Source organism: Mustela erminea, chromosome 6 (genome assembly GCF_009829155.1).
Source record: "Mustela erminea isolate mMusErm1 chromosome 6, mMusErm1.Pri, whole genome shotgun sequence".
Taxonomy (NCBI): domain Eukaryota; kingdom Metazoa; phylum Chordata; class Mammalia; order Carnivora; family Mustelidae; genus Mustela; species Mustela erminea.
Window position 1 is genome coordinate 107,105,181 of NC_045619.1, and position 27,952 is coordinate 107,133,132.

Genomic DNA, 27,952 nt, shown 5'->3' on the forward strand with positions numbered 1-27,952 from the left:
ACACAAGAGTTGGCTTTTTTAAAAGTAAGCTCCAGGGGCACCTGGGTGGCTCAGTGGCTTAAAGCCTCTGCCTTCGGCTCAGGTCATGATCCCAGGGTCCTGGGATCGAGCCCCGCATCTGCTCAGCAGAGAGCCTGCTTCCTCCTCTCTCTCTCTGCCTGCATCTCCACATACTTGTGAATCTCTGCCTGTCAAATAAATAAATAAAATTAAAAAAAAAAAAAAGTAAGCTCCACCCCCAACCTGAGGCTTGAACTCAGGACTCGGGGATCAAGAGTGGCACGCTGTACCAACTAAACCAGCCAAGATGCCCTGGCTTTTGTTTTATTTTGGTTCCTCTGAAAATCTTAATTTGTTCAGGCAATGAAACTAAGCCCTCAGGCTAGGCAAGACATTCTGGCCCTCGGAGAAGACACCAGGCTGGCAGGACGCAGCAAGATGGATGAGCCGCCAGATGCGTGATGGGTAGGTTTCAGGTGTCGAGGGCCCAGGTGCTAAGAGGGAGAGGATGAACTGTCCCAGCCTTAATGTGGTGCTTAAAAAGAAAGAATACCTTTCAATTATTAGGGAGAAGTCTGAGGGGAAGGGGGCAAGTGCCCATGGCTCTCCCCTCCTGGACTTATAAGGATCGGGGAGCAGAAGAAACAGTGGGAACGGGCTGGTGGGAGACCGAGAGCAAGAAAGGGAGCCACACAGTTCCCTGGCTTAGTGAGTCAAACCCTGGGCTTGGCCTTCATCCCCCAGGGCCAGAGCAGCATCTCATCCTTCTGAGGAGATGGCCTGAGCTGGTGGGACCGGAAGGTCAGCTTTCCTGCCTTCCCCAGGATCCTTCCATCCTTTGTTACCAGGATTCCCTTGTGTCTGAAAAGCCTTGGAGCAGTGAAGTCTCTCTCCAGGAATTTCCTTTCCAGTCAGTAAGCAGCCAAGTCTCCTGGCAGAAATGTCCTTTCCCTACCGGGAGGGTGGAAATCTGGCCAGCCCTCAGGAAGGGGCCCCAGAGGCTCCCAGTGGCAGAGAATGGCCGCTCTCTACTCTCCTGCTTCCCCCGAATTTATACAAAGGGAGACTCCCTTTCCCTTTCCATTGCCTCCCCCAGGTATTAGGAGTCTGAGGTTTTGAATAATAGTGCTCTTCATAATTCACAAGTGCTCTGAAAATGTCTGCCAGCAAACAGACAAAACCATGGACTGAGCTTCTGAACTTCCTCTCCTAATGTGCTCTTACAGCCGGTTCGTCTTCATCACAAAGAAGTAATTTCTATTGGAAGAAAAGGAGACAACCTGAAATTATTTTTTAAAAAAAGATTTTATTTATTTGAGAGAAAGAGTGAGCACAAGCAGGGGTAGCAGCAGAGGGAAAGGGAGAAGAGGTTCCCTCCCCATGGAGCAGGGAGCCCAATGTGGGGCTCGATCTCGATCTCGGGACCCTGAGATCATGACCTGAGCCAAAGGCAGACGCTTAACCGAATGAGCCACCCAGGCGGCCCCCTCTTCCTTTTTTTAAAGAATACTTTTGGGGCACCTGAGTGGCTCAATGGGTTAAAGCCTTTGCCTTTGGCTCAGGTCATGATCTCAGGGTCCTGGGATTGAGCTCTGCATCGCATCGGGCTCTCTGCTCCGCAGTGAGCCTGCTTCCCCCCCTCTCTCTCTGCCTGCCTCTCTGCCTACTTGTGATCTCTGTCAAATAAATAAATAAAATCCTTAAAAAAAAAAAAGAATACTTTTAAATTACAGGACATTTTCAGCCATTGAAAAGCCCGCTCCCCAAACTCAGTACAGCCTTGGCACTTGGCTTTGCTGCTGGTACCGCCAGACCAGTCAAGGCGTGGAACCCGCATGGGGTCAGAGGCACTATGGGGACAGAGAGCAGGATGCGCAGGCCTGTGTTTTCATGCCAAGTGAGAACATGGAGCTCTTCTCACTCCCACTTCCCAGGTGTGCTTGAGGGAGTGGTTTACCAGGGTTTCTGGGCTCAGAACAAGAGTGGGAGAGTGCTGTGGAGGGAGGAGCTCTTGGAACTCCCCATTCTCCAGCTGCTGAGAGACAGGAGCTCGGGTCAGAGCAAGACGGGGGAGGAAGCGTGAAATGGGCATGAGCAGAGCTCAGAATGCAGCTGGTTCATCGGAGTCCGGTGTGCAGCAATGCTCTATCTAGGGTATGGAAATGGTTAGATAAGGGGCTGTGTTCCCCTTTCAGTGATGCTGCTAAGGAGGGCACACTAGGCACTAGTTCCTCACTGTCAGCCTTCAGTCTGGCTGAATGGAAAACTCAGACTCCCAGGACCCAGACCTGGAATGCTGCTGAGTGAATATGGGGAGGGGTCTGGGAACCTGAGTTTTAAAAAGACACCTTTGGGTGATTTTGTTCTGCTGCAAGATTTTGGGAATTGCGGCTTGGTTACTGCAGTCTGACCACATCCAGCTTTCCCTGCAGTGAGATGGCTGTTTGCAGGAAAAGGTGGGCTTAGAAGTAGCATGACCAAGGCATCGGGATGTTAGAGGTCTGAGGATGGGAACCCAGAGCAAATCATCGAATCAAATCATCACATCCACACACTCAAGAGTGAACTGGGAGAGGGCCTGGCAAACCATCTTGGATTAGAATCTCCCAGGAGACTACAAATAGTACAGTCCGTCCCCAAATCCTCCTACATGATAAGATGTGCGAGTGTAACCTCCTGAAACCATTTGTAATCTCCCCCGAGGTCAGCCGGCCCTTCTGGCTGTGGAGAGATGCTCGAGACACAGCGGGTGTCAGGCTATGTGGCCCTCAGATTGTTTGGGTCGGTGCGGCCTCCGTGCGGATTCGGGCAGGCCCGAGACAGAAGGGCTCAGGAGAAACCTCTTAACGTGGCCATTCCCGCGCAGGCCAGAGCAGGGCCAAGTGCACAGCTGGGGCCTCTGCCCCAGGACCCACGGGTAGAAGCCAGCTGGGGTTTCATGTTCTCTAACCAAGTCCTCAGGAGAGAGCATCTCTGTTTCTGCCTTCAGCAGTCCTGCACCGGGGCTAGGCACTAAAATTAAGAACTGACCCCAGGAAAAACCTGGGTAACCTATAAAGTCAACATGACCCTTAGATGGGCACAGAGACCTGGTGTTTTAGTCCCAGGGCCAGAGACCAGAATTCTAGTCAGCTCTGTGGTAGATCAGAATCAGAAGCTTGAACAGTAATAACACATCAGGCTTCCAGCTGTGACCTGGCTTCCTGGCTCTTGGCCAGCTCTACCCATCCCTGGGGGCTTTGTAAGGTATAGCTGCCACAGAAGATGTGGAAGTAATATTGAAAATGTGGACAATTAAAAAGGTACACAATCCATTCTCGTGTTAATTACTGCTTCAGTTTTGCTGTCCATGGTGGTGAATGGGCCCACTCGCAGGCCAGTCCCGGTTTTCTCAGCCCCCTATTGTGTTTTCCCAACAGAGTAGTAAAAAAACACTTTCTTGGCAAACCAAACTTTTTTCTTTTGGTAACGGAAAGAATCAAGGTGGATATAAAGGATGTCTTTCTAATCGACAGAGGCTGTTTGTCACCAGGACAGGTAACTGAGAATTATAGATTTCATTCCCTAGAGAAATTCTGGAAAAGAAGAGGCATTTAGATGTTTTGGGGGACAGGGAGAAAACCAGACATACTCCAGAGACTCAGTTCAGCTACAGGACTCTGGAAGTCCTGCCTCCCAGGGGAATTAACCAACCTCTAAAAACCATTAGGTAGGGCACGAATTTGGGTGCAGAGGACCTGGCTTCCCAAGCAACGAGCTAAGTGATCTCTTGCAGTTTCCCTAGCAATGAAACAGGGATAATAATATCTTTAACTTCAAATAAGATAATGGATGTGAAAGCCTTTTGTAAAATATAATCCTTTTTTTAAGACTTTATTTTTAAATTTTATTTATTTTAGATCACTTATTTATTTATTTAACAGACAGAGGTCACAAGTAGGCAGAGAGGCGGGGGTGGGGTGGGGGTGGGGGTGGGGGGGGAATGCAGGTTCCCTGCTGGGCAGAGAGCCCAATGCGGGGCTCCATCCCAGGACCCTGGGATCATGACCTGAGCTGAAGGCAGAGGCTTTAACCCACTGAGCCACCCAGGGACCCCTAAAAACTTTATTTGAGAGAGAAAGAGAGAGCAAAGTAGGGGGAGCAGCAGAAGGAAAGGGAGAAGCAGGCTCCCCACTGAGCAAGAAGCCCAACACCAGACTTGATGCCACCACCCTGGGATCATGACCAGAGCAGAAGGCAGACGCTTAGCCAACTGAGCCAAGCAGGTGCCCTATAATCCTTTGAAAGAGAGAGATATTGGTATGGATGTGTTGAGCCTGTATTGAGGCAAGAGCAAAGAAAACATGATTTTTAAGAAATACAGGATTATGACGTATAAGATCTTGGGAATCATCACTCAATTGGAGCGCAACTACAAATTCAAGGAGTCTAACCCGAATCTAGTTTGGTCTTGGTATAGTTGGAAATCCACCATTCTTTCCTGTGTCAATCATGGCCTTTCCTGAAAGGGTCCTTAACTGAAAAATAAGCGAAAATTTATCAACTAAAATTTCAAAAAAAGCGAAAACTAAAAATCCAGTGAAAAATTCCACTCCTCTTTCAAAGGGAGCCACTTTTTAGAGCTACAGTGTGTTTACCATTGTTTCATACCATTGTTTCTCACAAAGACCTTATGAAACTTCAAAAGGGCCAAAGAACCTGGACTAGGAGCAGAAGGGAAGTAGGGTTATCACACCAGAGGCTCAAAGGGATTCTGAAATTTACTCTGCCTTCCCCCTTCTCTGGTCACTCCACTGCTAGCTCCGTCTTCTCTTTGGCTTCTACACCATGCCCGGGCAGTCACAGAACCCTAGAAGGACTGTGATGAGGGAAGGAGATTCCCGGGATCTCGGATTAGAACTTGGAAGGCATTTTCTGAAGCAGACGCAGGGTGGGGTTCCTGTTCCCTTTGTCCAGGTGAGGATTTCGGGGACAAGCCACAGAGTTCTTTTGGGTTGCCCTGACTAATGAAGATTACACATAGCCTTGTTTATCTAGGGGAAATGCCTTGCAGTTTCTAACAATCGACCTATAAATTCCCTTTCTGAGAACAATGCCCATTCATGAGCCGGGGACATTCTGTGCAAACAATTGCTGGTCAGCAGCCACAGTCCTCAGGAGAGGGAGGTTGGGAGGGTGTCACCCCTACAGGGAAGGGTGTGCTTAGAAACTCAACTCCCAGTGTTTGTTAGGGACACAGAAGCACACTGAGGTGACGGGTCCAAACTTGCCCAGGAGATCACACCCTGTGCATGTGACAGTCACAGGTCCTAACAGCGTGTCACCTAACCTTTACTCTGAGATGAAGGATATGGGGTAATTGTGACCTCCACTGAGGACTAGTAACACACCTTCAAGTACAATCCAGGGCAACAGTGCTAAGAAGAAAGGAACTAACTCTCAGGCAGCACACTTCTCATTTTTCCTGCTTATCTGTTTTTTTTTTTTTTTTCTTTTTAAGATTTTATTTTTAAGTCATCTCTACGCCCAGCAGGGGCCTGGAACTCAGAACCCCAAAATCAAGAGTCCCATGCTCACCGACTGAGCCCACCAGGTGCCCCTTTCTTGGCTATCTTTTAACAACAGGGGACCAGAGAAATTATTTGGAAATCAGAACGGGGAGGTTTTTTTGTTTTTTTGACTGTTTGGGGTTTTGTTGTGGTTGTTGTTTGTTTTGGGGGGTTTTGGCTTTTTTTTTTTTTTTTTTTTTGCATTGCAAAGGGAGAGTTTTATTTATTTCTATTTCAGGTTTTTTGAGGTATCATTGACATAAGTACTGTACAATTTAAGGTGCACAGCATAATGACCTGGCTTATGTATATTGCATACTAATTGCCATAGTAAAGTTTAGTTAATACTCACTACCTCAGAGAGAAAAAAAAAAAACTTTTTTCTTCCTGAGAACTTTTAGGATCTACCCTCTTATTAATGAGGGGTCAGAAGGCAAGCTGAGGACAAAGCACGAGCTGACACCCCACAACCTCCCCACCCCCCCTTCCCCCACTCCTTAGGTGTGACATTCCTCCAGGAAACTTCCCACTATCTTGATGTTAATGCTTTGCTAGAGGGAAAAACACCCTTAGCTTGATAATAGCAAGTCCTCCAGTATCCTGAGGGTCCTTTTTAGCATATCAAAGTGTTTTTGGACATCTCCCTTTTCCCTTTCCAACCCCAACTCTGCAGTAGGTAATCGGCAACTCCTCACAACTCCCGTGCAGCAGCCCTTTCTGTCCACGGTTCCCTGTCCCCATGATGTGGAAAATAATCAGACCGGTGAGATTCCAAGGGATACTCAGAGACGCAGGAGAACTCGGGTTTATTTTACGCTGACGGATCCTGATGAGCTCGCATTCGAAATTCCGGGCCCCAGGCAGCAGGGTTATAAGGGCTTTTTATAGGGGAATGTAGGGGGTCAGTTTCCCAACTGCTCGGTGGACTGCTGGTAGGTGGGTTTAAACAGGGTGGGGTGGTTGCTTTAGGCAAGAACATTGGTTAGGGCAGTGGTTAGGGTGGAAGGGGAGCTTGTAGGGGGAAACCTCTTTACAGAAGTAGAAACCTCTGGTTATCTCTTGCTCCACCGATGGAGCTAGAAACTTTCCATCATCTGAGGCCTGCTCACTGGCCTGCTCTGGGTAATTCTCCTCTTCACCGGTGCTTTCATAAAACCACTATTTTGCACCAAAGACGTCTCAAGAATTCTTTCTTGGCCCATTGGCTCTGGACCTCACCCCACCAAACCTCACCACCGTTCTAAAACAACATCATTAGCAACTTTCAAATGTACCATAGAGCCGTGTTAACCATAACCATAGTCATCACACTGTACATTACATCCCTCATGCTTATTTATAGAAACCAGACTTCTTCCAAACCCACAATTTGTAGAGTTCTAGGTAGAGGTAGATGAAGCGTGTGTGTGTGTGTGTGTGTGTGTGTGTGTGTGTGTGTGTGTGTGTGTGTGTGTGTGTGTGTGTGTGTGGCGGGGGGGGGACAATAAAAAAATTGTGAATACAAAATTATGAACAGAGCCTTACAAAACAAGAGAGAGGCCCTGAAGCTTAATCTTTATTCACTTTATGTAAGAGTCAACTCTGGTTCTAGGGAAAGTATCCAGAAGATTCCATGAAAATCTTACAGAGCCTTAAATTACTTACAGTAAAACATTCTCACCTTCTTGCCTTAACTGATTTCTGGATTTTCCCTGGCAATATCCTCTGGAAAAGTTGAAACACCCTCTGGGTAAAAGGCTCTTCCTTTTCCCATGTCCAAATGCTGTGGTCTCAAAGGGGCAGGGGCTGCTGTCGGCAAACTCTCCACCAGACCTTTCCCTCTGCCCACCTGGGGGGTCTGCAAAGGCAGTGGGATTGGGGCACAGGGCTACGTCTTCCTCCGATCCAGTCTCTGAGAGCAAGCTGGCCACAGCTGTGGAACCTGTTCCCTCATTTCTGTATTATTTGGCAGCTCCAAAACCTAGATCCCGGTCCCAAAGCCCAGCCCCAGCCCCTGCCTCCCCTGTCTCACCCTGAGGCCTGAGGACTTCCAAACCTGCCCTGTGCTCTCATTACTACACTTCCCCGGGTGTCTGCCCTCTGCGGCTCTCCTTTTCTCCCCTTGGGACCCGGCCCTTCCAGTCAGGTGCACCCCCTCCCACAGGCTTCCATCTTGCAGGGGCTGCCTTGTTGAGAGCGGCACTCAGCAAAACGAGGTACAAGGGTGAGCTGGGTGGCATCCAGCCACAGAGGAAATACGCTTTGCTTTCTCTCCCACTGGGGGAAAGAGCTTTCTCAGAGCTATTAAGCAATCTGATTCCTGGCCCCTGCAGGGTATTAAGTCTCTTGCATCTGTATACATGTAGCTTTTATATATTCCAAGCATTTCCCGGGGCATGACTTTGAACTATTCCCTTTCCACCTTGACCTACCACTGTCTAATTTGCAGCTGTTCGTTTCTCCTGCTGTGGAGTTTGCTGAAGAAAATCGCATAACTGGGCCAATTTGCCCTTTGACCCACGCAGCTCCACGTCCCTGCCCCTCAGCTGCACACCCCTCCCCTCTTGGGTCCCCCCCACAACTGCATACACGGGGGTCCTCCCCGCTGACCCTCCTCTACCCTGGGCTTAGAGACTAGGAGTGTCTTGAATTTCTGCCACTTCTCTCCCCCTCTCCCTCCGAACTCGCTTATAACTTCATGCTTCCACCCGGACAGACTGAATAGGCCTGGAGAGAGAGAGTTTAAGAAGTTCCCATGTGGTTCTGCCCACAAATGCGCGAGATGCCCTCATCACATGGAGAGCAGTTGTCTGCATGTCTGTTTCCCCTTTCAGATCACGAGCTCTCTAAGGGTGGGGACAATGTCTTACTGTGCCTGGTCTACAACCTGGCATGTGGCGGTTGCCCCATAGGTTCATACACCTATGAGCCTCATACAAAGAACTAGAAGGACCTTCTGAAGTTAAGAGAGCAAAATACAGAAGAGGATTGTGGGGTGAAAATGATGAATGCTATACGTATGAGCCGGACCCTCAGGGGAAGTGGGGCCACCCCCAGCCTGCTGTCTCGTCTAGGAGACCAGAACAGGAGTCTGGATTCCTAGGGAAGGAAGGAAGGCAGCAGAGTAGGGGCTAGATGGGTGGCCCTTAAAGACGGCCCGCCCCATCTTCTGTTTGCCCCCAGCACCTGCACAATGCCACGGCCACCTGCTCCGTGCCCCTCGACCAGCTCCCACTTCTCATCCATACAGCTCAGGTCCGGAGGTCTTCCCTCTGCCCCTGTGAGGAGAAAGTGAGCCAGAGTGCCCAAATGCAAAGTCTCGGTTATTACTGATCTGCTAGAAGCAAGGGGATCAGAGTATTTCAAAGCTCTCCCCTCCAGGGGGAGAGAGAAAAGTGCTTTTCTTGAGGCTACAGTGAGGACCTGCTAATAGCCACCTTTCCAGTGAAGGTCAGCTTCTGGAAGGAAGGGCCCTGGTTTATTCAGTGATTCATTATTATGTTGCTGGGCCATACACTTGCTGAGGGCAGCCCCTGTGTCCTCTGATACACACCCGTTCGCTGCCAGATTGCCTGGACAGGGGAACCTGTGACTACACATGTTAAAACTCAGTAAACATTTGTAAGGAAGGGAGGGAGGAAGGAAGGAAGGAAAGAACATTGGGGTAAATGTTTTCAGGGGGAATCAGCCATGCTAAAGGCCCATAGAAGATGCAGAAGGTCAACCTCCTGAGAAGGGCAATGGAAAACAAAAAGGCTAAAGGAATTCACCATTCAGTCCAGAACAACTAATGAACTTCTTAGTTGTGTTTTTTTTTTTTTTAAGATTTCATTTATTTGACAGAGATTACATGTAGACAGAGAGGCAGGCAAAGAGAGAGGAAGGGAAGCAGGTTCTCCACGGAGCAGAGAGCCCGACGCTGGGCTCGATCCCAGAACACCGGGATCACGACCCAAGCCGAAGGCAGAGACTTTAACCCACCAGCCAAAGGCTTTAACCCCACCGAGCCACCCAGGCGCCCGTAGTTGTTTTTTTTTCTCCAAGATTTTATTTATTTATTTGACTGAGAGAGAGAGAGAGCACAAGCAGGGGGACTGGCAGGCAGAGGGAGAGAAACAGGCTCCCCACTGAGCAGAGAGCCTGACACAGGGCTGGATCTCAGGACCCTGGGATCATGACCCAAGCCAAAAGCAGATACTTAACCAACTGAGCCACCCAAGGATCCCTTTAGGTTTTTTTTTTTTTTATTTTTTTTTTTTTTTACATTTATTTATTTATTTATTTGTTCCAGATTTTATTTATTTATTTGCGAGAAAGAGAGCACAAGCAGAGGGGAGAAGCAGAGGCAGAGGGAGAAGCAGACTCTCCACTAAGCAGGGAGCACGATGCGAGACTTGATCCCAGGACCCCGAGATCATGCTTAACCAACTGAGCCACCCAGGCTCACCCTTATTTATTTATTTTCAAATTTTATTTTATTTTCTTTAAATTCAAGGAACTAATTCAGGGAATAGTGTATTATTACATACAGTGCATTTCTGAGGTAGAGTTCAGTTGCACAGCAAACCCAGGGCTCATTCCACAACGGCCCTCCTTGATGCCCATCACCCAGTCACCCCATCCCCCCACCCTGTTTTGTTTTTCTCCTTGGGTCTTAGTTTTTTAATCCCCCAGTGCTTTCCCGCAGCAGTTTCTATTTGTGATAGAAGAGATGTGGGAGAGCCCAGGAAATAGCGGGCCACACCCCTGTCTCCACAAATGGGGGAGAGAGAGTCAACGAAGAAGATGAAGAGGCTGTGTGTGTGTGAAACCTTTGAAGGCTGCACAAAAGCAGATTTTCAATTGTGCACGCAGCTGTACTATCTGTATTTCTCTCGATAGCTTTCTCTAGGGCTTGGAAGTCATGACTTCACGCTGATAGCCAGATTCCAATTCCAGTGGACGCCATTAAAGTTCATTCTTGTTTTCTCTGACAGTGAGAAACCTGGCTCTAAGGAGGAGTATTTTAAGGAGCTGAAAAGAAGAAAAAAGAAGCAATAGGTTGACATGATCTTTGCTTCCCACATGCCAGCCTCCCTGCAGTCCCTTTAAGGGCAGAGGTCAGACGAGGACAGAGGCAGTGTAAGCAGACCAGCTTGGCCGTGGGACACCCCCAGATTGTAAGAAGTCCCAGAAGTGTTAGTGCCTCGGACTGATTTAGGACACCCTATAAATACACACCAGGGCAGAGTTGAGTCCAAGCCAGCTGGAACCTTTGTTTATATCAAAGCTCCAGGGTTCACCTGGATTATCTCTGGGTGACTTCAGTTGCTGATCTCATTTTAGACCTAGGAATATGAGGTATGATTAATTTTGGTATTTGGAGAAAATGGGAAGGGAGGAGGGAAGGAGAAAGAAGAGAAGGCAATAAATGTATCATCACTTCAAAGCATTCGTAAAGATGGATAAAGTTGACCACATACAGAATATCCATGGGACAAAAATAATAAGGCAAATCAGAACATCAGAAAATCAGGCAGTAAACTGGGAAAATCTTTGTAGTGTACACCATGAGAAAGAGCTAATTTTCATGTGCACATGCAAAGAACACTTGGAAGTCAGTAAGACCATTTAACTGAAAGAAAAGTGGGCAAAGGACCTTAAAAAAATTATAAAAGAAGAAATATGCAAGGCTTTCAAACCATGAAAAAGTGATTAGCCTCCTTTTCAGCAAAAGAAATGCAAATTCAAGTTAGAAGAGAGAATTTTTCACCTAATCGATGAGTAAAGATGCATGATTTCGGTAAAATACTGTGTGAGAGAGAATGTGGAGAAACAGGTGCTCTATGCATTGTTACTGGGAGTAAAAGTTGGTACCACTTCTTTGGAACAATCTATTAAAATGAAAAATGCACATATCCTTTGCTCCAGTGAACCCCCCTCTACAGAATTATCCTAAGCATACCCTCATGTGTCTGTACAAAGATGTATGCACAAAAAACTTCCCGCATCATCATTTGAGGAGGAAAAGTCTGAAAGACTTTGTCTATAGTGGGAATGAATATCACACATGGCTATTATGTAAATTGAAAAATTATACAAAATGGTTCTTAGACATATATACAGATGCATGTGAAAGTATACAAGCTTATTGAAAAGATATAACAAATTTATGATAGTGCTTACCCCGGGGGATGGAGAGGAGGAAACAGGATTGGCTGTGAAGGTCATAGAATTTTTTCTGTTGGTCATAGAATATTTCAATTTTTCTGAAACATTTTATTTCATTTATGTAAGAAAAAAGAAACAGTTATGACTAAATGTTCTCACCAGCTCTGAAACTTCCTGTATTATACTCTCACTTTTCTGTGTTTTTCCATGAGGCACGATACAGATCAAGGGGTATAAGGTGATATCTTTTGTATAAAAGAGGCGTGCTTGTTTACATGGGATTGTCTCTGGAAAGACAGACAAGGTGACAGTGGCTGACCGCTGGCAAGGGGAACAAGGAAGCCTGTCAGGGGTGGGAGGGAGATTTATTTTTCACAGCACATTCCAACTGTGTTCATAGTTAACCCTGTGAATGTGCTACTTACTAATTATAAGGAGCAAACAAACAAAAAGCCTGTGTTAAGAGCCAGTGGTACTTAGGAAGATAAGCATGGCCTGCCCTCCAGGTCTGGAGTCACCTCGTGTTACCAAAGGAAGGAAGGGCTTCTCTGGGTTCCCCTGAGGTCTTTTGCCTGAGGAGAGAGTCAGGGGTGCACACCCTCCCATCTTCCTGGGGAGCCAGCCTGAAAGCCAGGGGCTGCCATTAACACAGCCATTACGTACTGGACAAAGCAGGCAAAAAACACTGAAAAAATGTCCAATATGGTAAAGATATGTATATTTTAAGGTGGTGAGACGGAAGCCCCGTGGCCAGACCAACTATCAGGTGGCTATCCTGTTTTCAAGTCAGAGTCCTCAGCAAGAAAAACAAACAAACAAACAAACAAACAAACAGCCCAATCCATGGAAAAGAAGCCATACAAATTTAAGGGCAAATACGGATGACCCTTAAAGCCTTTATGCTAAGTGAAAGACACCCATCACAGAAGGACAGTTGCGGTGTGGTTCCACTTCTGTGAGGGACCTAGAGGAGTCGGAGTAGTCTCCAGAGAGACAGAGTAGAGTGGGGATGGCGAGGGATGGGGTGGGGGTGGGGGGCGGGGAACTCACGTTTAATGGGGACAGAGTTTCAGTTGGGGCTGAAAAAGTTCTGAAGATGGATGGTGGTGATGGAGGCACCGCAATGGGAAGATATTTACACTTAAAAATAATTAAAACGATAAATTTTATGTTACGCATATTTTACACAAGAAAGAAAGTTGCCTACCTAGCTAACAGACAATCCTAAAACCTTGAACTAGTCATTTCTTTATTTTTTTTAAAAGATTTTATTTATTTATTTGACAGAGAGATCACAAGTAGGCAGAGAGGCGGGGAGAAAGAGAGGGAGAAGCAGACTGCCCGCTGAGCAGAGAGCCAGATACTGGGCTGGATCCTAGGACCCTGAGATCATCCCAGGACCCTGGGATCATGACCTGAGCTGAAGGCAGAGGCTTAACCCACTGAGCCACCCAGGCACCCCCTAACTAATCATTTAAAGGTGGCAGTGCTTACCCAGTCTTGTTATTGCCTCCTGATCTTTAACCAAACCCTCCTTTATTTTTTCCCTATAAATTTTCTGAGGACAGTGTGAGATACCACTTTGACACTCATACATAAACAGGGGAACCTGTTTGCTATTAACATAACAATGTATCTAGAACCAACAATGTATGTATAACCAAACTAAGCAAGCATCGCTCTTGAGTGATAAAGGCAGTGAATCTTACTTAGATTTCCTTTACAGAGAGAGGAAACATCCAAAAAATCCATTTCTGTTTTCTGTGATGGCCAAGAGAGGAGAAAATTTGCAGTTGTGAGAATAACCCTGCCCCCTACCCCCAATCCTTCCACACAAAGCCACCCCTTGCTAACATTCCCAGGGGGATGAGATTTCACTGCTCTTTCTGACTTTTTCTCCAGTGTCCTAGCTGAATTTCTTTCCACAGACAGTGTCATCATCTGGGTGAGAGAGCCTATCTCCAGCTCTGGGCTTTAGGGAGAGGCCTGGTCTCTGGAATCTGAACAGAATTAGGGCAGAGGGATTCTGGTATGTGGAAGAGATATTGCTATCTACTTATGCCAGCCAGATGCTGGTTTTGTAACTTTGGGTAGCCATGACCCAATCCCTACTTGCCCTAATGCCCACTTTAGTCTGCTTTTGAAATAACAGTCTGAGTGAGAAACAAGGTGTCTGGTGGCGTGTCACCCTATATGGCATCTACCAATGAGAGGACCCAACCCGTGTGCCCAGCCCAGGTCTGTGCTCTGGACTCTGAACTTTCCACTCAGCACCCTGGGGTCAGCGTATGGAAACACAGCCTACTGGCATGGAAATGTAACCGCCATAACTGAGACTCTGCCCAGGGAGAAACCGAAACACCCATCATGCATTGGCAAATCTACCTAAATCTAATGAAAATATTCCTCATCAGCCTTGACCCTTGCCTGAAAAGAACTTTTGTTTCACTTGGGGTTTATTTGTCTGGCAGATAGGAGCTCTGGCTCCGGGAGCAGGACTGGGAGAAAGAGACGACTGCAGCAATTGTACCTCAAATGATCTCTGCTTAGTTGTCAGAAACAGCACAAGCTTTGGCTCTCCCAGACCAAAGAACCCCTCAGTACATCGTATTTTTTTCTGGTGTGAGAAAAAACAGGGCTCTCTCCACAGCTTTACAAACCTGCAAACATTCAGGCCACAGGTGATCCTTGGTTTCTTCCACACTCCCATCTGACTCTCTTTTTGGAAAAACACGGAGAGGCAAGTGCTAATATCACATCCTTTTCTTTTCTTTCTTTTTTAAAAGATTTTTAAAAAAATCTATTATTTGACAGAGAGAGAGGGATCACAAGTAGGCGGAGAGGCAGGCAGAGAGCGGGGGCAGGGGGAAGCAGGCACCCCACCGAGCAGAGTGTCCAACGTGGGACTCGATCCCAGGACCCTAAGACCACAACATGAGCCGAAGGCAGAGGCTCAACATACTGAGCCATCCAGGCAGGTACCCTTTCTTTCTTTCTTTTTTTTTTTTATATTTAAGATTTTATTTATTTATTTGACAGATAGAGAGTACAAGCAGGGGGAGCAGCATAGGAAGAGGGGGAAGCTGGCACCCTGCCAAGGAGGGACCCCGAAGGGAAGTGGGGCTTTATCCCAAGACCCCGGGATCATGTCCTGAGCCGAAGGCAGCTGCCCAACCAACTGAGCCTCCCAGGCACCCTCACATCCCTTTCTGAGGGATTGAGCCTCTCATCAGGCTTTCTGCTCAGTGGGGAGCCTGCTTCCCTCTATCTCTGCCTGCTTCTCTGCCTACTTGTGATCTCTGTCTGTCAAATAAATAAAATCTCTTTTTAAAAAGATTTTAAATATCTCTTTTTAAAAAGATTTTATTTATTTATTTGACAGAGAGAGAGATCACAAGTAGGCAGAGAGGCAGGCAGAGAGAGAGGGGGGAAGCAGGCTCCTTGCTGAGCAATGAGACCGATGCAGGGCTCGATCCCAGGACCCTGAGATCATGACCTGAGCGGAAGGCAGAGGCTTAACCCACTGAGCCTCCTAGGCGCCCCAAATAAATAAAATATTAAAAAAAAATGAGATGGTTTACAACTCCTTTGGAACTTGTTACATTTCTCACTTCAACTAAGTTATATATTTTTTTCAATATGAAGTTGTTGGGGTATTATCAGATGCTGTCCAGTAGAATGTTGTGAGTCACACGTCTATACCAGACATCTGGCCAAAGGTTGGCCAGTGTGTTTACACCTGCAATTACAGTGCTCATTGTACCCTGTGGTCCTCACTGGTACCAATGTCTTAATCTAGAAGATGGAGAAGTAGAACTTTTCCCTGAGATTCAAATATACTTACTTTTTCACCTTTAAAAAACCCCCAGCATTTTGGGATGCTTGGGTGGCTCAGTCAGTTAAGCGTCTGCCTTTGGCAGGTCATGATCTCAGGGTCCTGGAATCAACCCCCACATGGGGCTCCCTGCCCAGTACCTGCTTCTCCCTCTGTCTCTACCCCTCTCCCTGCTCTCTCTCTCTCTCTCTCTCAAATAACTAAATAAAATCTTTAAAATGAATAAATAAATAAAAATAAAAACCCAGCATTTTAATTTCACCAGTACCGCTAAACATGTATTGTTTTTCCTTCCATTGGCTCCTCAAGCTGGATGCTCCTGGAGTTTCATGTCTCTCCCAGGCCCATTCCTGGTCCACAACAGGGATGGGAAATACACAAAGGCCTCAGTCCCATTGTTGTAACTCTGATTACAGCCCCGGGGTGTGCTGTTCCCCTCTTAGTTTTTTACATTGGTGCCATAGGTCTGGGTTTTTACTTGATTTCCCTGTGTAGCCTTCTAGTTTCCTATTGAGATTGAAGACTACAGTGTTTATGTCTTCCCAATATTGGTTCCTTTAGGCACCCCTCTAAAGTTTAAGTGATTGTGGTGAAGCTATGGAGGCTGACACCATCTCCTTCCTACTCCCCAGATAATAAAGCGTGGGTGTGTGGCCTCGGCTGTCCAGTCAGAGGAGTCCAAGGTAGAACCCATGCCAGCCCAAACAGAGCCCTTATTATACTTTTTTTTCTTTTTCTTTTCTTTACTTTTCTTTTCTTTATTTATTTTAAAGATTTTATTTGTTTATTTGACAGACAGAGATCACAAGTAGGCAGAGAAGCAGGCAGAGAGAGAGAGAGGAGGAAGCAGGCTCCCTGCTGAGCAGAGAGCCCCATGTGGGGCTGGATCCCAGGACCCTGGGATCATGACCTGAGCCGAAGGCAGAGGCTTTAACCCACTGAGCCACCCAGGTGCCCCTATACTTTTTTTTCTTAATGAAAGTTACTTGGAAAGATTTTCTCTGTCCATTAGGACTGCCAAGCTTGGAAGACAGGAGCAGCTAACAGCCATCTCGCCTTTGGCAACAGAGCTAGAAGCAGGGAAAGACAAGCAGGGACAAGGAAATTATGGAGAAAGCGTGGTGGATTGGATTATTGCTTCTAACTCTTTATGCTTAATTTGAAATTATATAGAGATCTATCAATATATCGTCTATTTGTCCAGCTGTCTCTCTCTCTCTAATCTTTTGCAATTTGACTTTGCAGTGCCTCCCACTAGAGTAAATGGAATTTACATCCATGCTCATTGACTTTGGACTTAGTCATATGACTAATCTGATACCATGAAGATTAACACCTATGTTTTCTCCTAAGAACTTTATCTGTTTAGCCCTGACATTCAAGTCTTTGATCCATTTTGTGTTAATTTTTTAAAAAATTGTTGTTAAAAAAATAAATATTTTATTCATTCATTTGACAGAGAGGGAGAGCATAAACAGGCAGAGTGGCAGGCAGAAGGAGATAGAGAAATAGGCTCTCCACCAAGCAGGGAGCCGGACAGGATCATGACCTGAGCTGAAGGCAGCTTCCTAACTGTCTGAGCCACCCAGGCACCTCAGCTGTGTTAATTTTCATATGGTATGAGGTAGGGGTCTAAATTCATGATTTTGAATATGGCTATCTGTTGCCTGAGCACTGTTTCTTGAAAAAAATATTCTTTCTCCAATGAATGGTCTTGGCGCCCTTGTCAGGAATCAACTGACCATAGATGTATGGACTTATTTCTGGACGAATCATTCTATTCCATTGATATATATGTCTATTCTTATGTCAATATCATGTTGTATTGATTATTGTAGGTTTGAAGTAAGTTTTGAAGTTGAGAAGTATGAGCCCTTTGACTATTTTTTTTCAAGATTGTTTTGGCAATTCCATGTCCCTTGCTTTTTCGTGTGGTTTTAGGATCAGTTTTCTATTTCTGCAAAAAGGTAGCTGGAATTCATAAATCTGATTCAAATCAACTCCTCAATAAGGCCTTGTTTAACTTGGTCATTGTATCTCCAACATCCAGCTCAGGGCTGGACCCAAAGTAGATTCTCAATATTTTGTGCATGAATTTAAAAAAAGGTAGTTTTAAAAAGCAGTAATAGAGGGGCGCCTGGGTGGCTCAGTGGGTTAAGCCGCTGCCTTCAGCTCAGGTCATGATCTCAGGGTCCTGGGATCGAGTCCCGCATCGGGCTCTCTGCTCAGCAGGGAGCCTGCTTCCTCCTCTCTCTCTCTGCCTGCCTCTCTGCCTATTTGTGATCTCTCTCTGTCAAATAAATAAATAAAATCTTAAAAAAAAAAAAGGCAGTAATAGAGTGCCTGGATAGTTCAGTCAGTTAAGTGTCTGCCTTTGGCTCTAGTCATGACCCCAGGGTCCTGGGATCAAGCCCCACATTGGGCTCCCTGCTTGGTGGGGCCCTGCTTCTCCCTCTCCTTCTGCCTATGACTCCCTTACTTATGTGCTCTGTCAAATGAATAAATAAAAATCTTTTTAAATTTAAAAAAAAAAAACTGGCAATAATGTACCTATGCCATGATATGGAACATTATTACACCTCAAAAGCCACTTGTATGCCACTCCCTGATCAAACTTCCTCATCATTTCTTTTTTCTTTTCTTTTTTTTGAGATTTTTATTTATTTATTTGAGAGAGAGAGACGGTGAGAGAGAGCATGAGCAAGGAGAAGGTCAGAGAGAGAAGCAGACTCCCGTGGAGCTGAGAGCCCGATGTGGGACTCCATTCGTGGACTCCGGGATCATGACCTGAGCCAAAGGCAGTCGCCCAACCAACTGAGCTACCCAGGCATCCCCTGCATCATTTCTTTCCTTTTTTTTTTTTTTTTTTTTTTTAAAGCTGACTCTGTGTCTATCCCAAAATAGTACATTAGTTAGTTTTGCCTATTTTTAAACTTTTATATCAGTGAAATCCTATTGTATGTATTTTACTGTGACTTGCTTATTTCAAAACACATTATATTTTGCAATTCATTTATGCTAACGTAGCTTTTTAAAACTGAAGTATAGTAGACATACATCACATTAGTTTTCAGGTGTACAACATGATCTGACATTTGTAATGTATTGCAAAATGATCACCATGATGTCTAGTTACCATCTGCAAAATAATCTTTTGCTGTAACTGGTCTATTCAGACTTTCTCTTTCTTCATGAATCAGTATTGGAAGACTCTATGTTTTTAGCAATTTATTTTTTTCTAGATTGTCAAATTTGTTCGTATATAATTGTTCACAATAGTCTCTTATGATCTCTTGTATTTCTTTTAGATGCAAAATGTGACATCAAAAACAGAAAGTTACAGAGAGATGTAAAAATGTAGTGTTAGAATGCATTCAAATTTGTTATCAGCTAAAAATAGACCTCAGTTTGCTATCACAATTTACATATTTTTATTTTGTACATCCCTTAACTAATTACTGTGGTTGTAGTTATTTTTGCTACTTTAAAAAAAATATTTTATTTATTTGACAGACAACACAAGTAGGTGGAGAGGCAGGCAGAGAGAGAGGGAGAAGCAGGCTCTCCGCTGAGCAGAGAGCCCAATGTGGGGCTTGATCCCAGGACCCTGAGATCATGACCTGAGCCGAAGTCAGAGGCTTAACCCAATGAACCACCCAGGCACCCCTATTTTGCTACTTTTACTTTTTAACCTTCATACTAGCTTTATAAGTGATTAACTCACTACCTTTACTACATATTTACCATTGAGATTTTTACTCTCGTATGTTTTCTTCTTACTAATTTGTACCCTCTCCCCCACCTTTTTTTTTTTTTTTTTTTCCCCTAAAGCAAGCAATGCCTTTAACATTTCTTGGAGAGCCAATTTACTGGTGACGAACTAGTCCTTTAACTTTTGTTTGTCTGGAAAGCTCTTTATGTCTCCTTTAATTCTGAATGATAACCTCACCAAATAGTGTGCTCCAGGTTGGACATTTTTCCCCTTCAGTACTTTGAATATATCGTGACACTCTCTTCTGGCCTGAAGCTTTCTTTTACACAATGATTTGTTTTTCTCTTGCTGCTTTTAAGATTTTCTCTTCATCTTGACATTTTAATTATAATGTGTCTTGGCATGGGTCTCTCCAGGTTTATCTTTTTCTCAAGTCTTTGGCTTCCCTGCATCTGGATGTCTTTTTCCTTCTCCAGGTTAGGGAAGTTTTCAACCATTATTTTTTCAAATAAACTTTCTGCTCCTTTTACCTCTCTCTTCTCATTGGGAGACCCCTCGAATGCAGATGTTATTCTGTGTGATGTTGTCTCACAAAAAATTATTTTTTCTTTTTGCTGCTCTGATTGGGTGAGTTCCACTTTCCAGCTCACTGATTCTTTCTTCTTCTTTTTTTTTTAATCTTTTTTTTTTTTTAAGATTTTATTTTATTTTATTTGACAGAGAGAGAGATCACAAGTAGGCAGAGAGGCAGGCAGAGACAGAGGGGGAAGCAGGCTCCCTGCTGAGCAGAGAGCCCGATGCGGGACTCGATCCCAGGACCCTGAGATCATGACCTGAGCCGAAGGCAGCGGCTTAATCCACTGAGCCACCCAGGCGCCCCTGATTCTTTCTTCTGCTTCATCGAGTCTACTGTTGAACCTCACTAGTGTATTTTTTCAGTGCAGTTATTGTATTCTTTATTTAACTTCTGTTTGGTACTTTTTATATTTCCTCTTTTCTCTTTGTTGAAGTTCTTGCTGTATTCCTCCATTCTCCTGAGTTCAGTGAGCATGTTTATGACCAATATCTTGAACTCTTTATCGGGTATGACACTTACATTAGTTTCTTTTCTTTTTTGTTTAAAGACTTTATTTTTATTTATTTGACAGAGAAAGAGCATAAGCAGGGAGAACAGCAGCAGAGGGAGAGGGAGAAGCAGACTCCCGCTTAACAAGAAGTCTGATTCGGGGCTCAATCCCAGGCCTCTGGGATCATGACCTGAGCCGAAGGCCGTTCCTTAATCAACTGGGTCACCCAAGTGACCCCTTATCTTTGTTTCATTGAAGTTTTTCCTCCCTTGGGTTTTAGCTTGTTCTTTTGTTTAGGACATACCCCTATCTCCTTATTTTGCTTGACTCTCTTTTTCTATGCATTAAGTGAAACAGCTATCTCCGGTGTTGAAAGAGTAGCCTTTTGTAGGAAAGAAAGCTTATCATTTAGCTTACCTTAGCTCTTGGTTGTTTCTCAAACTTTAGTGATTGTCTAAGTAACCTGATTTATTCCTGGTAGGTCCCAGTTACTGAGAGACTTCCAGTTCCAGAAAGAAGGGTCTCAGTCCCTAATTTCAGGCTGATTGGAAAGTAGACCCTCAGGCAGCAGCTTTTAAGGTAAGTACGTTCCTGTGGTACCATAATGAACAACTCTGCTGGCCTCCTGGCCAGGTAATCTGGAGGTTTCTCCATGGAGATAGTTATAAAAAATTGGGGCTCCAGATGAGTCTTTTCTAAGAGGTATCAGAAAGCTTTAGTGAGGCCAAGGGAAGTGCAAAGATGGCACCCCCTAGGGTATGTTCATTCCCAGAGAGCATCTCTGTAGCCTCCGGATGTGTGGCAAACCTGAAATGTGCCCCTCAGGTTGAAGCTCCAGTAAAAATAAATAGGTGTTTTTCACAGAAGGACTGGAGATGTGTTTTGGTCTGATATCTATGAAGTGCCCTGGGGGGCGATAGCTTGCCAAGAATTGTGTCTTCAATTATCTCAGAACTGTGAGGCCCAGAAACACAATCCTCCCTGGCCACCAAAGCCAGACAATCAAGGGGCTTCCCCTATGTGGGCTACACATACCTGCTGGCTCTGGCATGGCTGTGAAGGTGATATGGGAGTGGGGTGTACCCACCAGTGCTAGCGGGTTAGAGGGACAGTGCAAAAATGTTGCCTGCCTGTGCCTCCATTCCTGGAGAGTCTTAAGAGGACAGGTCCATCCAACATATAACTAAAGATAAGCAAAGAAATCTACTACACATACAGTCTTAGAACTTTTCAAACTGGTACTTTCATTCTGGGTCCCAAGATGAGTGAGACTGCATACAAGCCTTTCATGAGTAGAAGCTCTATTTCCTGTAGTCCTATGCTTCTTTTGTATATAAGCCCTATTGGTTTTCAAAGCCAGACATTTTGGGGTCTCATTTCTCTAGGACAGATCCCAAGGCTTGAGGTGCCTAATGGGAGGCACAAACCCTTTACTCCTCAGGGAGAATCTCTATATTTGTGAGATCCCTCCTGATGGTGAGTCACTTCAGAGACCATGTCTCTGCCCCTCCTACCTGTCTCCATGTGGCCTTTTTATCTGTTGTGGAGGAGGTGCTCAGCTGTCTTTCAGGCCTTTGTTGGAGGGAGTTATTTCATATGTAGTTGCAGATTTGTGTGGTCATGGGAATAATTGAGTTCAGGATCTTCCTAGCCCACTCTCTTGAAATTCCTCCTCCTTGTAGCTCTTGTTTATTCATTAATTTCCACAGTTTATTCTATTATGTAAATGTACAAGATCTTATTTATCCATTTGGGTTGTTCCAAGGTTTTTGCTATAATGACACATGATGCTAGATATTCCTGTATGTCTTTTAGTTACACATATAAGAGTTACTATACTTAGCAATGAAATTTCTGGGTCATAGGATATTTGTATATTAAACTATACTTAGTAATCCAAGCTGTTCTCCAAAGTGGTCATATAACTTTACACTCCCACCTGAAGTAGGTGAGAATTCTCACCATCGTCTTTTACATTTTATTCCTTCCTTCTGGATTCAGTATCCTTCTCCCTGAAGAATACACTTTAGTTGTTGGTTTTTGTTTTTTTTTGTTTATTTCCAGAGAAAATCTGCAAATGCTAAGCTGTCCTGGTCTTTATTTTATTTATAATGTTTTTGTTTTACCTGCACTCTGAATGAGAATTTATCTGAACATAGAATTCTATATAGACAGTGATTTTTATTTTTCTCTCATCATTTAAAAAATATTATCCCATCATCCTTGGGCCTTTATTGTTCCATCTGCTTGTAATTCCTGTCTTTTGTCTCTGGTACAGTTTAAGATCTTTGTGATACCTACAACTTTGGCTTGATATGTCTAGGTGTGCATTTCTTTCTTTCTTTCTTTCTTTTTTTTTTTAGAGATTTAAAAAATTTATTTATTTGACAGAGGGAGACACAGAGATCATGAGTAGGCAGAGAGGCAGGCAGAGAGAGAGAGGGAAGCAGGCTCCCTACTGAGCAGAGAGCCCGATGGGGGGCTCGATCCCACGACCCTGAGATCATGACCTGAGCCAAAGGCAGAGGTTTAACCCACTGAGCCACCTAGGTGCTCCTAAGTGTGCATTTCTTTTTGTTTATTTTACTTGGCACTTGTTTTGATCCTTGAATTAGAGGATTCATAGCTTTCATTAATTCTGAGAAATGACCAGTGAGTAATTTCTGAGTTTTGACTCTTTCTCCATTTTCTCCTTTTTAAATTTTTATTTATTTATTTTTAAAAAGATTTTATTTATTTATTTGTCAGAGAGAGTGAGCACAGGCAGACAGAGTGGCAGGCAGAGACAGAGGGAGAAGCAGGCTCCCCGCTTAGCAAGGAGCCTGATGCGGGACTCGATCCCAGGACGCTGGGATCATGACATGAATCGAAGGCAGCCGCTTAATGACTAAGCCACCCAGGCGTCCCAACTCCTTTTTTTAAATTTAAATTTTAATCTTTTAATTTATTTTCTAAAAGTTTTTATTTTAATTTCCCAGTGCTCATTGCAACAAGTGCTCTCCTTAATCCATATTCCCTATTTTGCCCAATCCCCACCTCCTTCCCCTCTGGTAACCATCAGTTTGTTCTCTTGGTTTGTCTCTCTTTTTTCCCCCCTATGATCTTTTGTTTTTGTTCATTCTTCTTTTTTTTTTTTTTTTTAAGGTCTTATTTGTTTATTTGAGAGAGAGAGAGCATGAGCTGGGACAGGGACAGAGGGAGAGGGACAAGCAGTGTCCCCACTGAGCTGGGAACCCAACACAGGGCTCGATCTCAGGACCCTGAGATCATGATTGGAGACAAAGTCAGATGCTTAACCAATTAAGACATCTAGGCACTGTGGTTTTTTGTTTGTTTGTTTGTTTTGTTTTTTCTTAAATTCTACGTAGGAGTAAAATTGTGTGGTATTTGTCTTTCTCTGACTGATTTATTTCTCTTAGTTTTATACTCTCTAGCTCCATCTGTGTCATTGCAAATGGCAAGATTTCATTCTTTTTTATGGCTGAATAATATTCTTCTTCTTCTTTTTTTTTATTTTTTAAAGATTTCATCCACTTCTCTGACAGAGAATGAGATCACAAGTAGGCAGAGAGGCAGAGACAGAGAGAGGAGGGAAGCAGGCTCCACCCTGAACAGAGAGCCTGAGGCGGGGCTCAATCCCAGGACCCTGAGATCATGACCCGAGCCGAAGACAGAGGCTTAACCCACTGAGCCACCCAGGCGTCCCGATATTCTGTTATCTATATATATCTCGCATCTTTATCCATTCATCTATCCATAAACACCTGGGATGCTTCCATAGTTTGACTATTGTACATAATACTGCAATAAACATAGGGGTGAATGTATCCCTTTGAATTAATGTTTTTGTATTTTTTGGATAAATACCCAATAGTGTGATTGCTGGATCATAGGGCACTCCTATTCTTAACTTTTTGAGGAAACTCCATACTATTTTCCACAATAGTTGTACCAGTTTACATTCCCACCAATAGTGCAAGAGGGATCTCCTTTCTCCACATTCCTGTCAACACCTGTTGTTTCTTGTGTCGTTGATTTTAACCATTCTGACAGGTATGAAGTGATATATCATTGTAGCTTTTTTTTTTTAAGATTTTATTTTTAAGTAGTTTCTACACCCAAAGTGGGACTCGAACGTTCTCACAACCCTGAGACCAAGAGTCACGTTCTCCCCCGACTGAGCCAACCGGGCACCCCTCATTGTAGTTTTGATTTGCATTTCTCTGATGATAAGTGATGAGCATCTTTTCACGTGTCTGTTGGCCATTTGTATGTTTTCTTTGGAGAAATGTCTATTCATGTCTTCTGTCCATTTCTTAATTAGATTATTTGTTTTGGGGGTGTTGTGTTTTACATGTTCTTTATATATTTTGGATTCTAACCCTTTTTTTTTTTTTTGATATGTCATTTGCAAGTATCTTCTCCCATTTTAAAGGTTGCCTTTTAGTTTTGTTGATTGTTTCCTTCCCTATGCAGAGCTTTTTATTTTGCTATAGTCTCAATAGTCCCTTACTGTTTTTGTTTCCCTTGCCTTGGAGGCCTATCTAGAAAAAAGTTGCTAAGGCTACTGTCAGAGAAATTACAGTCTGTGCTCTCTTTGAAAATATTTGTGTTTTGAGGTCTTCACATTGAGGTGTTTAATCCATTTTGAATTCATTTTTGTGTATGGTATAAAAAAATGGTTCAGTTTCATTCTTTTGCATGTTGCTGTCCAGTTTTCTCAATGCCATTTGTTGAAGAGACATTCCTTTTCCCATTGGATATTCTTTCCTGCCTTGTTGAAGATTAATTGACCATAAAATTATAGCTTCATTTCTTGGTTTTCTATTCTGTTCCATTGATCTATGTGTCTGTGCTTGTGACAGTATCATACTGTTGATTACTTCAGCTTTGTAATATACCTTGAAGTCCGGAATTGCGAGCCTTCAGCTTTTTTCTCTTTTCCAAGATTGCTTTGGCTATTCAGGGCCTTTTGTGGTTTCATATAAAGTTTAGTATTGTTTGTTCTTGTTCTGTGAAAAATGCTGTTGGTATTTTGATAAGGATTACATTAAATGTGCAGCTTGCTTTGGGTATTATAGGCATTTTAACAATATTTGTTCTTCCAAGCCATGAACATGGGATATTTTTCCATTTCTTTGTGCCATCTTCAATTTCTTTTATCAGTGCTTTATAGTTTTCAGAGTACAGGTCTTTGTTTAGGTTTATTCTTAGGTCTATTATTATTTTTGGTGCAGTTGTAAATGGAATTCTTTTCTTTTTTTTTACAAAAACATTTTTACAAAAGATTTATTTATTTATTTATTTATTTATTTATTTATTTATTTATTTAACATAAGTAGGGGGAAGGCCAGAGGAAGAGGGAGAAAGAATTTCAGGTGGACTCCACACTGAGCTTGATCTCATGACCCTGGGATCATGATGTGAGCCAAAGTCAAGAGCTGGACATTTAACCAACTGAGCCACCCAGGTGTCCCTTGGGATCTTGGGATTGTTTTCTTAATTTGTCTTTCTACTGCTTCATTACTGGTGTATAGAAATGCAACAGACTTCTGTAGATTGATTTTGTACCCTGTGACTTTATTGAATTTATTTTTCAGTTCTAACAGTTTTTTGATGGAGTCTTTGGGGTTTCTATATATAGCATCATGCCATTTGCAAATAGTGAAAATTTTACTTCTTCCTTACCAATCTGGATGCCTTTTATTTCTTTTTGTTTTCTGATTGCTGTGGCTTCTAGTACTATGTTGAATAACTATGGCGAGAGTGGACATCCTTGTCTTGTTCCTGACTTTAGGAGAAAGGCTCTCAGTTTTTCCCCACCAATGATGTTGTTAGCTGTGGGTTTTTCCTATATGGTCTTTATTATGTTTAGGTATGTTACCTCCAAACCTACTTTTTTGGGGTTTTTTACCATGAATGGATGTTGTACTTTGCCAACTGTTTTTCCTGAAACTATTGAAATAATCCTATGATTCAAATCCTTTCTCTTATTGATGTGATGTATTACATTGTTTGATTTGCAAATATTGAACCACGCTTGACAATCCAGGCATGAGTCCACTTGATTGTGGTGAATGATTTTTTTAATGTGTCATTGGATTTTGTTTGCTAGCATTTTGTTGAGGACTGTTGCATCTATGTTCCTCAGACATATTGGCCTGTATTTTTCTTTTTTTGTTGTGTTCTTATTTGGCTCTGGTTTCAGGGTAATGCTGGCCTCATAGAATGATTTTGGAAGTTTTCCTTCTTTTTCCTATTTTTTGGAGTAGTTTGAGGAGAATAAGTATTAACTCTTCTTTACATATTTGGTAGAATTCACCTGTGAAGCCATCTGTCCCTGAACTTAGGTTTGTTGGGAATTTTTTGGGGAGGGGGGATTTTTAAATTACTGATTTCTCAATTTCTTTGCTGGTAATTGATCAGTTCAAATTTTTTATTTCTTCCTTTTCATTTTAGTAGTTTATATGTTCTAGGAATTTATCCATTTTGTCTAGGTTGTCCAATTTGTTAGCATATAGTTTTTCATAGCAGTCTCTTATAATTGTTTGTACTTCTGCGCTGTTGGTTGTTAGTTCTCCTCTCGCATTTGTGGTTTTATTCACTTTGTGTCTTTTCTGTTTTTTCCTTGTCTTGTCTCTTTTTTTTGTCTTTTCTCTTTTTTCTTGTGATTTTATTCACTTTTGTCTTTGTCTTTTTTTCCTCTTTTTTGTTTTTTCCATTTGCATGATAATAGAAGTCCTGTAAGTGGTTTATGGGTCCCGTATCAGACTCCTTGTTCAGCAGGGAGTTTGCTTCTCCCTCTCCTTCTGACTGCTGCTTCCCCTGATTGTGCTTGTTCGCTCTCTCTCTCTCTCTGTTTTTCTCTGACAAATAAATAAATAATAAATTTGTTGAGGCTTATCTTGTGGCCCTAAATGTGATCTGTTCTGGAGAATGTTCTATGTGCACTTGAAAAGAATATGTATTCTGGTGTTTTTTTTTTTTTTTTAAAGATTTTATTTATTTATTTGACAGAGAGAAATCACAAGTAGATGGAGAGGCAGGCAGAGAGAGAGAGGGAAGCAGGGTCCCTGCTGAGCAGAGAGCCCGATGCGGGACTCGATCCCAGGACCCCGAGATCACGACCTGAGCCGAAGGCAGCGGCCCAACCCACTGAGCCACCCAGGCGCCTGGAATGTTCTGAATGTATCTGTTAAATCCATCTTGTCTACTGTGTCGTTCAAAACCTTTGTTTCCTTGTTGATTTTCTGTTTGGATGATCTGTAGGTGAGGGGTTAATGACCCCTACTACTATTGTATTGTTATCAATTAGTCCCTTAAGTTTCTTGTTAACACTTTTATGTATTTGGGTATACCCATGTTGTGCGCATAAATATTTACAATTGCTGTATCTTGTTGGATTGTCCCCTTTATTATTATATAGTGTCCTTCTTTGTCTCTTGTTACAGCTTTTTTTTTTTTTAAAGATTTTATTTATTTATTTGACAGACAGAGATCACAAGTAGGCAGAGAGGCAGGCAGAGAGAGAGAGAGGAGGAAACAGGCTCCCTGCTGAGCAGAGAGCCCGATGCGGGACTTGATCCCAGGACCCTGAGATCATGACCTGAGCCCAAGGACCCACTGAGCCACCCAGGCGCCCCTTGTTACAGCTTTTTGT

At 43.6% G+C, this 27,952-nt stretch overlaps 2 long non-coding RNA genes across 2 annotated transcripts; one reads left to right on the forward strand and one right to left on the reverse strand.

Moving 5' to 3' along the window:
* Window positions 1-10,037: 10,037 nt before the first annotated feature.
* On the reverse strand, window positions 10,038-11,770 carry LOC116594179. The gene is made up of 3 exons (XR_004287086.1): window positions 11,694-11,770; window positions 10,749-10,855; window positions 10,038-10,541 (listed from the first exon to the last, which is right to left on the reverse strand). It is a non-coding gene; the product is annotated as an uncharacterized LOC116594179 (long non-coding RNA).
* Window positions 10,781-27,348, forward strand: LOC116594178. Its single transcript, XR_004287085.1, has 3 exons — window positions 10,781-10,868; window positions 20,774-20,871; window positions 27,310-27,348. It is a non-coding gene; the product is annotated as an uncharacterized LOC116594178 (long non-coding RNA).
* Window positions 27,349-27,952: the final 604 nt, after the last annotated feature.